Consider the following 10,535-nt stretch of genomic DNA (forward strand, 5'->3'; position numbering starts at 1 on the left):
AGACTACATTTCTCACAAACTCCCAGGGGAATGGGTGCTCGGGCTGCAAAGCTTTGTGCCGGGCGGGGTTGCACAGGATAAGACCAGGAAAGGGGCTGTGAGACCTCACACACCCCATATACCGACTGTGGTCTCCGGGCACACTCCTACTGTAACGGGGCACGGAGAAACCTGCGGTGACAAGATGGTTTTATTTCAGTCAGGACGAAACCCAACAGTGACAGAGGCTGAAGCGACCATCATGGCCCCATTGTTAAAAACGAGGAATCCCTCTTAAGACTCCCTAGCTGCGCTCAGTCCACATGTATCTCCGTTTCCTTAAAATAAATCCGTGGTTCCTGGACTGGTCTTTGAATCCCACTCCAAGGATCGTAGCCGAGTGAAATTAAAGTCAAATTATAACAGGACTGAAATCAAAATCAAACATTACTGGATAATCCCTGAAATTTACCAGCTGAGGAAACTACGGGTGCCTGTTGGAGACAAAAATGCCTCAAAGAGTCACATGACCTTGGATCAATGAGGCCACAAAACCGTTGGAATTCCTCAGCCCCGAACTTCAAGCCCATTATCTCCTAAAACCTTGTTCTCCCGTTTCCTCAGCCAGAGAGGCACACCTGGGAGAGTCCTGCTCCCGACTCAGCATCGCAATACTCCAACATAGTGTCCTCCTTCCTCAGTGGGTCACAGAGGACTAAAAAGCTTTTTGCACCACGTTTCTCCTTCCTGTGAGAAATCAGGAGGCTTCCGGAAAGCGGTAGCGAACCTTCCCATCTGGGCATGCGCAAAAGAGTGAGGGCAGTGGTATCGGACCACGCTAACGTTCACAAAAGGAGCTCTGATAGCGTAGTGGTTATGAATCGGGCTGTGAACCTTAAGGTCAGCAGTTCGAAACTACCAGTGGCTCCGCAGGAGAAAGATGAGGCTTTCTACTTCCGTAAAGATTTACAGCCTCGGAAACCCTGTACAGGGTCCCTATGGGTCGGAACCGACTCAATGGCACTTAACAACAACAACAACAACGTTCACAAAGAACATCCACTGAAGATCAGAATATATTTAATGGATGTTCAAAAATGAAAAGGAATGCATCAATAATTGATATCTTAGGCGTTAGTGAGCTGAAATGGACTGGTATTGGCCATTTTGAATCTGACGACCACATGGTTTACTATGCAGGGAATGACAAACTGAAAAGGAATGGTGTTGCATTCACTGTCAAAAAGAACATATCCAGATCAGTCATGAGATACAATGCTGTAAATGATAGGATGATATCCATAAGCCTACAGGGAAGCCGAGTTAATACCACTATTATTAAAATTTATGCACCAACCTCTAAAACCAGTGAGGAAGAAATAGAAGAATTCTACCAACTTCTTCAATCTGAAATCGATCAAACATATAATCAAGATGTATTGCTCATTACTGGTGATTGGAATGCAAAGGTTGGGAGCAAAGAGGAAGGACCAGTAGTTGGAAAATATGTCATTGGTGATAGAAATAATGCTGGAGGACCATGATAGAATTCTGTAAAACCAATGATTTATTTCAAATACCTTCTTTAGACAGCATAACAGATGACTACACACATGGACATCGCCAGATGGAACACACAGAAGATGGAAAACTCCATATCATCAGTGAAAACAAGGCCAAGGGCAGACTGTGGAACAGACCATCAATTACTCTTATGCAAATTCAAAATGAAGCTGAAGAAAATGAAAACAAGACCACAAGAGTCAAAATATGACCTTGACTTTATCACACCTGAATTTAGAGATCATCTGAAGAACAGATTTGATACATTAAACACTAAAGACCGATGACCAGAAGAGTTGTGGGATGACATCAAGAACATCATACATGAAGAAAGCAAAAAGTAATTAAGAAGATAAGAAAGAAGGAAAAGGTCAAAACGGATGTCAGAGAGACTTAATTGTGCTCATGGGGATTTTGTACATGGTCCAAGAGGCAGTTGTTCGTACAGAACATGGGAACACTGAATGGTTTACCATTAAGAAAAGTGTGTGGCAGGGTTGTATTCTTTCACCATACTTATTCAACCTGTATGCTGAGCAAATTATCCAAGAAGTTGGGTTATATGAAGCAAAACATGGCATCAGGATTGGAGAAAGACTCATTCACAACCTGCGACATACAGATTATACTACCTTGCTTGCAGAAAATAAAGAGGATTTAAAACGTTTAATGATGAAGATCAAAGAGCACAGCCTTCGGTATGGATTACATCTCAATGTAAAGGGAAAAAAATCCTCACCACTGGACCAATAAACAACTTTTTTTTTTTTAAGTTTTTATTGTGAGGTTTACACGGGAGAGCTTCATCTTTACACTCATCCTAGCACACTTCATTTCATTGCAATGTTTACAGTCCCCTGCATGCATAAAGGGTACACCACACTGGCCTGCCTCCGCAGCCCCCTGCACACAGCCTTCTCCAGCTCTGAGGGGTCCCGCCCACTTGCCTTGATGGCTCTCAGGCAAACAGCTTATTTGTTCTTGTAGTAATCAATCCGACTGCCGTTATAGTTTCAGCTTTTTCCTGCTGGTCTTTCTTTCATGAAATATCTTTTATTCTTCTAGCCAGGATATATGAGAGGAGAGGAGGGCAGGGAGGAGAAGATAGGGCACAGTATAAGGAATAGACACAGGTTAGCTTGGGTGTTGGGGTGGCAATACACAAAAAGGGGTAGGGGAATAGAAGAACAAGGCTGACAGGAGAACAATTAGGCAGCTTCGCATGGGCTAAGTGGGACAGAGGTAAATGATGATGTATGCACAGTGTTGGAACTTCAGGGCTCCGGATACAAGGATTGAGGCACAGTTTGAAGGGATAAAAGAGGGGAATATTGCTAAGATGCTTGGTTGTCTCTTGAATCTTGGTTTCCCTTTCCTACAACTGTAAAATAGACACTTGAGGTGGGGAGAAATAAATAGCCAGTCATCATTACAGAAAGCTTGTAAGTCTATCTTCAGCCTATAACTGATTGGATTACCTTAAAGTTGGCTAGAAGTTGCCCAGTGAGAGTGGTGGAGCCTTTATACTGCACAAGACCACAGGTGGAATCCAGAACCCCATCCAGAACCGACTGAGGTAGGAAATTTCCACTGCAAAGGACGAGGAGACCACCCTGGAGCTGTGAGAAGAACAGAAGATACTCTGTGAAAGAAAGACTGGCAGGAAAAGTCCAAAACAATAACGGCAGTCTGACTGATATCTACGAGGACAAGTAAGCTGTTTGCTCAAGAGACATCAAGGCAAGTGGTCGGGACCCCTCAGAGCAAACCCCCTTTTAAGACTGAGAATCAAGGGAAATACATGAGCAGGCATGTGGGTCTGGATGGTGACTACGTTGGTCACCAATAATTGTATTGTACTTTAAAACATCCTCAAAAGATCACTGTTGGGAATATGGGATTAACATCAATAAACTTCTGGGGTAGCGTAGTGGTTACGAATCGGGTTGCGAACCTTAAGGTCAGCGGTTCGAAACTACCAGACGCTCCACGGGAGAAAGATGAGGCTTTCTACTCCCGTAAAGATTTATACCCTCGGAAACCCTGTACAGGGTCGCTATGGGTCGGTCGGAACCGACTTGATGGCACTTAACAACAACAATTAACAACATATGAAGAATACATGTCAAACTAAGTTGTGGTATAACGTGATTATACTGGGGCCATGAATGTTGAATTGCTTGAGGTATTCTGAGCTTGTAACCCTTTCACTGTAGCATACATAATATCCAGATTAAAAAAAAAAAAAAATCTTTCCAGTAAATTTTTGAACATAATTAAAAGGCACCTTTGGGAGAGATTAGCTGCCCTTTCCTTTTTTTCTTTTTAAGGCTTTTATTGTGGATTGAGTGAAAGTTTACAGGGCAGATCATCAGTTTTACATATACCTTGTTTCATTACAATGATTATAATCCCCTCCATGTACCATCAGTTAAGGTTATTTCTCTCTATTCACTGTAGCGTTTTTTTAAAAAACAGCACTGAGGCATATATAATCTACTCCTCCAAAGGGCACATTCTGAAAGTCGGCCTCCTGGCCACCGGCTCTTAGTCCCTCTCTTCCCATGAATCTAGAGTACTAGACGCTCCCTCTCTCCATGTCACCATCTGTGCCTCCGTCTTTGGTGTCGCTGCTTCTCTGGATAAGGTCCCGCCTTCTGTTTGTGCGCTTCTCTCTTGATGGTCCTAAGTTCCGCTGTTTCTGGACTGTAAGATTAAACACTCCCCTGTTTTTGTTACAAAACATCTACCTTTACAATTGTGACAGTCGCAATTAATCATGATAACTATTACTCACTATTGAATCATAAGAATCTTATACACATCTCTTTTAACCAGATCTATCTAGACAAGATGAAAATTATTCAGTTGGAACTCTTCTCCCCACCTCCCAAACTAAACTTTCTCTTGAAACCTTGTAAGCCAATCTCTTCGTGCCTTTATCGCACCCTCATTTTAGGTAGCCAATGTCTACAGAGGGGACAGCACTGATGCTTAATGTGAAGACGTCTTTCCTCTCGTGATTTAGAGTTACTACCTCCATGAGTATAGATCAGGTTCATCAGATTGTAACAATTTACCTGTTTCCTTTATCCAAAAAAAATTTTTTGTGGGGGTAATCTTCCTCTAGTTGAGTTCTGATTATCAAGCCATCAAGGCTAGGTCAAATGGTTTCTGCTACAAATTCCACTGGCTGTAAGCCTTCCAACGTTCTAAATATTCCATTCTATGTGCTTCAGAATTCTGGAACCATCCCCTGAGCCTGCTTCTTCCGGTATTCCGTGTTGTTCCTGATGGAGCTCCTCATTGCACTTCTACCAGATCCACCAACTTATTTGTTTTTCAAGACCTCACATGCTTTGCTGTAGAAAGATGCTGTACCAAAATACTAACTTGTTCCCCTTTCCCCAGTAAATGAACAGTACATGCTGTCTGGAGAATTATTAGAAGTCTAAATACCTGGTTCCTCACTAAGAATTGTAATATATGTGGACAATGTACAGCATATACACACATGCACAAACATGTGCATAAAGACCACACCTGTGTAGGCATGTGCAATCAGATACAGCAATGTTAGCAACTATGTGATAACTAAAGAGAGAGGGGGAGGGGAAAGTGACATTTCATAGAATTCCTTTCAATAAACAAAAAAGAATTGAATGGAATATTGAATTTGCAAATACCACAGTAATAATAATCATAGGTAGTAATGCTGACAGGCCTGTGGCACTGAGAATTCACAAGTTCTGTCCTCTCCTGAGGTCTGCTCTAGGGAACAACCACAGATCAATGACAGGAAGTTCTGTTCTCTCCTGAGGTCGGCTCTAGGGAACAACCACAGATCAATGACAGGAAGTTCTGTGCTCTCCTGAGGTCGGCTCTAGGGAACAGCCACAGGTGAATGAGAGGAAGTTCTGTCCTCTCCTGAGGTCGGCTCTAGGGAACAACCACAGATCAATGACAGGAAGTTCTTTGCTCTCCTGAGGTCGGCTCTAGGGAACAACCACAGGTGAATGACAGGAAGTTCTGTGCTCTCCTGAGGTCTGCTCTAGGTAACAGTCATCAGCCTTTTTCTTTCCCAACATTCACTTCCTCACTGACAACAAACATCCTGTCTCAAAAACTGAACAGCCTGAAACGATCTCTCTACAGTTTGGCTATGACCAAAGCAGTCTATTCCTCTCTCTCTTTGGTCTAGAACAATTGAAAAGTACAAGAGAAAAGAGAGAAATGCTCTTATTATTCATTGGTAACAAGCCATTACACCTCCTTCCATAGAGAAACCGGACGTTCCACAAACAGGAAGCACTGGATACTAACAACTTGGAGACAGTCTAGAATGGCAATGTTTCTGTTTGCTGCTCACATCCAGGGTATGAACAACCAACCACCCAGACAAAAGCAAAATGCAACCCAGAGTCCTGAGTGGTCAAGTATATCTTTTTCAACTCCAGGAGATCAGGAAATGACAGGCACACCTACAGAATAAATGAAGGTTCTTTTGGACAATGTTTTTACATGTCAGCCACTTAATTCTTCAGATACTCAGCTGTTTTCTCATCTGGTAGCATCATAAAGACAGACAAAGATCCTAAAAGTTACAAAGACCTCAAAAGAACAGGAAAAATGACAATCTGGATCCCCCAAGGCCTCAAATCAATGACTGCTCCCTTCATCATGCACAAACTCATACAAAGCCACACAAACACAGTCTCATGCTATCAAAGGACACAGAACTACCTACAACCTCCTCAGGGAAACATGTATTTCACCATAAGAAAATTCAAATATATTATCTCTGCTGCAACCTTCCTTACACGTTGTCCAACTTCCACATGCAACTGAAAATACCATGACTTGTGTCAGGTGCACCTTAGTCATCCAATTGACATTTTGTTCTTTCACACCTCAAAGAGGTCGTTCTCCCCCTCCGCAAGCCCCAGGCTTACACCACCTCTGTAATCATAATTCCTTTATCCATTTTCATTACATCACACATATGTCTATTTTACAGTAGTAGGCAGGGGAAATAAATATCCATAATGCAGTCAAACACAGAAACCATTTTCCCCCCTCCGTGACCCTTGCTTCCGCTATCTTTAATACCAGCTGGGTCACCCATGGTTGACAAGTTTCAGATGAGCTTCCAAATGAAGATAAGCCTAGGAAGAAGAAGTGATGAACTACTTCCCAATATTTAGTCACTGAAAACCTTATGAATAGCAGAGAAAAACGGTCAGATATTTTGAGCCTCTAACAAGAACAACATCCATAAGTATAGGTCAAGTTCATCAAATTTTAGCAATTGACACTTGTCCCCGGAGAACAACTTGCTTGTTCTTGTAGTAGCCAGCTTTCCATTTTCTTTAGATGAGTCCTACATCATTCAATAGTCTGCCCACAGAATTCTCCAATATGGCAACCTCATATACATATTCATAATTACCCAGATTGTTCCCTATTTTCATGACATGGGCCATAATATCCTGCATAGTAAACGTCTAGGCTAAACAGGCAGTATGGTTGCAAGGCTTGACTGTGCCCCTTGCATGCTGTAACGCATGCCTTGCCAGTCCTAATGCACCTGGATTTGTTCTGCGCCTTCCTTTTATTTAGGGGAGGTACTTTACACAAAGTTAGGAGGGGCTAAGACAAAGTACAGCTGTCAATTTTACTTTTCCAGACATTCAGGCAACTTTACATCGTACTTCACAGGTTCGAATCTCACAACCACAACTTGGTTTCTCAAGCTTAATTAACATACCTTTTAGCACCTAGCCTCAAATGGAGGGAGGATTCCCATTGTGTCGGCTGCCCAGCCCAGGTCCTTCAGGAAAAGAGGCGCCTGGGTGAATAGGCAGCACACCTGGAAACACTTTAGGGAGGGCATTCCTATTGACCTTGGAACAGACCAGGGAGTCACCCAATTTACCTTGAATGAATTCTCTGAGGGAAGAACTTTGCCTGTTGGAATTTTACAGTCTTGGCTTTTAGGAAAATATTACATTTATCTGTATATATCAAGGGCTTCATGTCTGCAATTAATAAAACATAACTGGACACTAAGATGAAAAATAATTTGTTATTAACTGCCAGGTGGCTAGATCTGTTACACTCGGGCCTATAGGGCCTCGAACCTCTGACCAGGCCTTCACGGTCTGCAACAAACGTCAATAACTGATCACAACAAATTTGCAAGATGAAGAGATTACATAAAAATGTCAACTGATTAATCTTAATTTGTGAATTTTTCTCCCGAATATCTTTTTTTAATCTTTAAAATTTTATTTATTTTTAAGTTTTTATGGTGAACTGAATGATCATTTACTTTGGGAAACATTAGCTGTACACTCATCCTATAGTATTTTGTTTCATTGCAATGGTTACAATTCCTTGCATGCTTCATCAGTCAACAGTTATTGGTTGCCACAATGGTGTTGTTTTTTTTTTTTTTTGAGTGGGGGATGTGCATCAAAACACTCAGGACTATATAATCATTCAAACATCCAAAGAATACACCCTGCACGCCTGCCCTATGGCCACCAGCACACATCCCCTCTCCCTCCATGAGTCTAGAGTCCTCAGCTGCTCTGTCTCTCCAAGTCATCATCTCTGCCTCTATCTCTGGCATCACCGATTCTCTGGGTAGGGTCACACACAGTGCTCCCACTCCTCTCCTTTGATGGTCTCAGGGTTCTCCACTCAAGGACTATAAGATAAACCACTCACCCCTTTTTGCTACAAATATTCTACCTTTACAGTTGTGACAATAGCAATCAGTCATGACAACAATTAATCACGATTGAATCATAAGAGTCTTAGCCCCAGCTCCTTTCAACCGACTCATCTAGGCAGGATGAAAACCACTCAGTGGGGATACTACCTTCTGCTAGACATTATGAATCTAAATAACCTCTTGAACACTTGTAAGTCAGTTACTTCATGCTTTTACAGCACCCCATTTTAGGTAGCCAATGTCTAAGTTGCCGATCCCTATCAAACCTGTGTACAGACAGGATAGGCATGATTCTTGCTGTGAAGATTCGTTCCCTCTTGGTATCAGAAGCTACTATATCTGTAAATGGAGTCCTGGTGTGGCTTTCTGCACTAATGCTTCAGACTGCAAAGTCGTTTGAACTGCACAGTCGGTGGTTCAAGCTCACCAGTTTCTCCTTGAAAACCCTATACAGAGTCACTATGGGTCAGAATCGACTTGACAGCACTCAACAATAACAACAACATCATCTATAAATATAGTTCAAGTTTATCAGATTGTAGTGATTTACACTTATTTTCTTTATCAAAAAAACAGACATATGTACTTCTCTAGCCATCTACTTGGGTTCTGATCATCCAGTTATTGAAGCTTGATCCAATTAGCATTGTCTGCAAGTTTGGGCACCCTTGCGCATCTCCCCTCACTTCATATCAGCTGCACACTTCACTCTCAGCTCTAGCCCTCCATGGCCATGTCCTTGTATATGGGCTCAGGAGTCCCTAGGTCTCACCATACTCCCGGTCTACGGGAGGCAATGTAACCTAGTCAGACACAGTCCACATCATCATTGCTGATTTCCCCCCGCTTCCACTCACCAGTAGACCAACAAAATCACCAGCCAGCTTACTTGACTACTTGTGTATTCCCTTTCAGTATCAGAATTGGGGGGGTGGGGTGGTAATTTGTCCTGACGGGAATTTATTGCTTGCCTAGATGGCTCCCTAGTGAACAACCTTCTTCTTCTTGAGGAAGCAAAATCAGAAAAACACTTTGCCTTTTGGGTTTTTCCTGCTGGTTTTTATTCTTGAAGAATCTTCTGTTCCTCTAGCTGCTCCTGGTTTGTCTACCTGTCTTTCCAAGGGCAAATTTCCCACCTCTGTAGCTTCTAGACGGGGATCAGGATTCTACTGGAGCTCTTGTACACTACAAAGACTCCACTAGAAACGTCTTTCACTAGGCAAGCTCTAATGCCCCTTTTACTGTGAATTGATTGATAGTTTACATGGGAGAATACCAGCTCTGCACTCATCCTAATGAATCACATTTTATTGCAACAATTACAAACCCCTTCATGCATTACCATTCAACAGTATTTGCTTCCATCCCCAATGTTTTCATTTAAATACTTAGGAGTATATAATCATTTAAACAATTAAAGGGCACATTCTGGAAGTCTGCCTCCTGGTCACCAGCACACAGCCTTTCTCTTGCAATAAGAGTCCTCTCAGCTGCTCCCTCTCTCCATGTCCTCATCTCTGCCTCAATATCCGGTATCTCTGCTTCTCTGGATAGGGTTCCACATTCTGCTAGTGCTCTTCCCTCGTGATGGTCCTAGCGTCTTCTGTTGCAGGAATGTAAGATTAACGACTCCCCCATTTTTGTTATAAAATATCTACCTTTGCAGTTCTGAGAGTTGCAATTAGTCATGAGAACAATTGCTCACTATTGAATCCTAAGAATCTTATCTCCATCTCCTTTCACCAGACCACTGGATTGTTTTTCCAAAGTTCCCACTATATCTCATAAGTCCAACCTCATTTTTTGACAGAAAAGGCACAGCTGTAGTCTATCTCCTTTCTGGTGGAAACATTATTTTTTCTTCAGGCTAAAGTGTTAGTTCTTTGTCTAGCAAATAAAAGATGTTACATATTCCTGGTAGTGGCATGTGCACGAATATGTTATTAGCAGCCACTTTAAAGATAAATGGTTATTTATGCATTCTGCTGGTAGTTTTCTCAGGGAAAAAAAAAAAGTCAACTACTACCCTATACCAGTAGAAAAGAACTTCAATTGGAAATTTAAAAAGTGTTTTCTTAGTTAACAAAAATAAAATGGTGTAAAGATAGCAAAATAAACAAAAGATACAGAGGAGGAAAAGGACAAAACTCTATAATCGAAGAACCCAAAGGCCTAATTAAGAGAATTATTCCATGTGCCTGCATGGGAAAAGTCAATATTGTTAAGATGCCAATTCTACCCAATGTGATCTACG

At 42.0% G+C, this 10,535-nt stretch overlaps 1 pseudogene; it reads right to left on the reverse strand.

The window, feature by feature from the left end:
• Positions 1–736: 736 nt before the first annotated feature.
• Positions 737–10,535, reverse strand: part of LOC102831091 — a 22,620-nt pseudogene continuing 12,821 nt past the window's right edge.

Source organism: Chrysochloris asiatica, unplaced genomic scaffold (assembly GCF_000296735.1).
Source record: "Chrysochloris asiatica unplaced genomic scaffold, ChrAsi1.0 scaffold00446, whole genome shotgun sequence".
NCBI lineage: Eukaryota > Metazoa > Chordata > Mammalia > Afrosoricida > Chrysochloridae > Chrysochloris > Chrysochloris asiatica.